Here is a 3,369-nt window from a genome sequence, read left to right as displayed (position 1 = left end):
AAGAAAAGAACGGCATGCACTGCCCATATCCGGTCCACGCCACGACGATGTTCGGTCCAAAATCAAACGACATCATCTAGAACAACTGATAAAAGGAGACCATTACCGTAACAGGCGCCATACGACGAGCATGCGCATTCCCCGTCGACGCAGATGAACAGACAACGATCCCTCCTCTTGCAAGTGGATGGCAATTCCAGGCTGCACGTTCCCCATTCTGACGCTGTTCCACTCTCGCCTTCACGCATCCACGCCACGCCCTCACCGGCGGCGTGGCCGCTGCAACAAACCACTACGCTAATGGTGTCTGAAGATGGAAGCGGCAGCGAGATGAAAATGCTAATGGCATTGAGCAGGCGGAAAGGAGGGACCAATCTGATAATGGAGAGTGTGGAAGCTGAACAACACGTGGCGAACGGGAATCTCTCCTGATACGAACGGGCGCATGCAGCGGTCATTTTCATCCATCGCGTGTGCAGTCAAGGATTCCTGACAATGCCTAGACCTGCGACACTGTCTCTCTGCATGCTACCCCCACGTCCCGTCGCTCTTTATCCCCTTAAAACACATGTCCTTATTACTCTAATGCTGAAACACTTCTGTACCTGCTCAGTGTCCGGCACGAATCCTCATAAATGGACGCGATTACAGGGTGCCGGGGCACCCGGGTGTCGTCGCACCTTTCCGTATTTACATATACTCAACCTATTCGTGGTGATATCAATTGGATCATCAGAAATCAAAGATTCAAAGTGAGTAAATCCGTTCAGGGATAAGAAGATCAATCTGGCCCCGTAAAAAAGAAAGGAAGATCAAACCGGAGATTGAGGACTTGGATCTGGAGCACCACATCATGCCATGGTGGCGAGGATATGGCTTCAATCACCAGTGCTTCCCTGACCGAAAGTAGTATCACCAGGAGAGGGACAAGATCAGTGTAGCACACATGCAAAAACATTGTCAAAACGAAGATGTTGTACCAGGTGCCTAGTGACTCCATAAAGATGGAGAATCAGCCCACACACGCGAATTGCGCTGCCGGATCGGATCGTCCACCGTTATGTAGATCAGGGTGGCGCACGTAGCTGGCGCTGGCGAAGAGGGTTGCAACAAACCGCAGGGATCACGGGTCGAAGCTTCGAGTCGGGCTGTACACTAGCTCGTAGGTGGACGGGGTCGCGAGCTCGATCATGGAAGGGGGTGACGAGGTTGATCACGGTAAGTTAATTTGGTAGGTAGTGTCATGCACCTTAAGTAAATTATTATACCGTAAGTTAATCAATCAACGACGTACATGAAGGTATTAACGTGATTAGTGGAATATGCAAAGGTTTAATTAATGTGATTGAATGATGTATGGGAAGGTTTAATTAATGTGATTAAATGACGTATGAGAAGGTATTAATGTGATTGAGCGTGTATGGTTAGGTACGGTCAAATAAGGCTTGGTGAGACAAAAAAATGGCTGGACGTAAAAATCAATGGAGGGACATGATTGGAGGGGGTGAACCAATTGATGAAGAGAAACACTACTCTTTTATTAAGTAGTAGAGAAATGTTGACTAGTATTATCAAATATTGATTCGTTTCCATAGATGTGGTCCTTAAGGGTGTGTTTAGTTCAGGAACCAAGTGGAATGAAATGTCATGGTTTCATTCCACTAGAATGGGTCGGTTCCGTCCTTACGTTTGGTAGAAGGAATTCAGAGGAATGGAATGGTTACATTTGAGTGTTTGGTTTTTGAGATGGAACGGAATGGATTTGTTATCACACCATTCAAATATTGACATCAAATACAAAGAACACACATATACAGAGGTAAAAAATCATGTAAGTGCAAGAAATTCAGGAGGTAAAAAACCAGATGGGATCTCGCTGAGCGTCCTGGGGACGATGAGGAGGCGCTGCAGGCGCGTGCAAAGGGGGGGGGGGCGTGCTGTGACCATGGGCGGGGAGCGAACGCCGGCGTAGGAGGAAATCGATGGCTGCGGAAGCCATGGCCGGTGGCGCAGCGACAGGAGCCTTCACCTGGCGCGGAAGGAAGGGTCGGGAGAGAGAGGAAAGGAGGCAAGGGCGCGACGGTGTTGCTCACCGTCGTGACGGGGGCGGTCAGGGGAACCTCGGGAGGAGGGGCAACGGCGGGGTTGGGAGGAGGGGCTAGCTCGGCGGCGTGATTGGGGGAGGGGATCGGGGCGAGGGAAGCGAGGGGTCGGGCCGAGATGAGGGGCCGACCTCCCGTGCGAGCCGTTCCGCGTGGTACTGCCGATTCGGAGGAATCACTTGGTTCGGCATATTGGGGGTATATTCCCTCGCGGGGAACCATTACTTTCCCTCTCGCTCGCGAACCAAACGCTGGAATCGGTGCCAGGTACGGGACCGACCCGTGACGTTCTACTTAATTCCACGAACTGAACACACCCTAAAGGTTGATTAGGGATCATGTGATTGATTTCTTTTCATAATGACATTACTAAGTTTAGCACATAAAAACTGAATTAAGTAGATCAGTGGGATAAAAATCAGTTTAAACAAATTGGTGGGAAATAAAAAATCGGTGGGGGAGGTCTAATCGGAATGGAGGTGACGCTACCAACTCATCCATGGCATATAGGTATGTGTCGATTTTGATAGTATGCTAAGTACAAAATAATAGGTTGGTTGTTGATGAAATGAAACAAGAAAAAAGAAACCAAAAGACAGAACATAGAAAAAACGAAAAATAAAAACACGTGCATGCATCAAAAATTTGATGTCTTGGTAAGATTTTATTTGATTCGAGTTGGCAACGCTACCAACCTTCCTTTCAGATTAGAGATTTTGGCATGTGATTCACTAATTAAGTGGGCATTTTTTCTATATCTCTAGTATTAAAGCGGAGTTAGTGTTTGTACATCACAAATTTGTTTCGTCTAACTGGTTTGGAATAATCTAAATCAAATCGGTGCTTTCCAATCAAATCTGATCAAAACCATGCGCTGAATTAATTTACCGACGAGAACTTCTTCTCCCACTGAACGCACATCACCGGAAGGCGGAAAAATGCAAGCACCAGTGTCAAGTCTAAAACGTGAACTCTGGTGGGATGACAATACCACTGTCTTTTTAATCATCTAAACACAAAAAAAGATATGCACATTTATTCTACAGATTACCCGATTTCAAGTCAAGGATATATGCACAAAAATGTGCAGTAACTTCATGGTATCCAAAACCAATCTAGTTTGGGGTCCTAACCATGGCCTCCAAATCTGGTTTGCTCACCGGGCGATGTGTCAAGGACATGATTCAATTGCGGTTTTTTCTTCCCAGAATTTGTTTAGTGTGTTGGTGTGTGAGGTGGTGTGTTTGTTAGTCAGTTTCGGTCACTT

The sequence above is a fragment of the Triticum urartu genome, chromosome 6, assembly GCF_003073215.2.
Source record: "Triticum urartu cultivar G1812 chromosome 6, Tu2.1, whole genome shotgun sequence".
Lineage (NCBI taxonomy): Eukaryota > Viridiplantae > Streptophyta > Magnoliopsida > Poales > Poaceae > Triticum > Triticum urartu.
The sequence above is the reverse complement of the archived record's forward strand: the minus strand, read 5'-3'. Positions refer to the sequence as shown.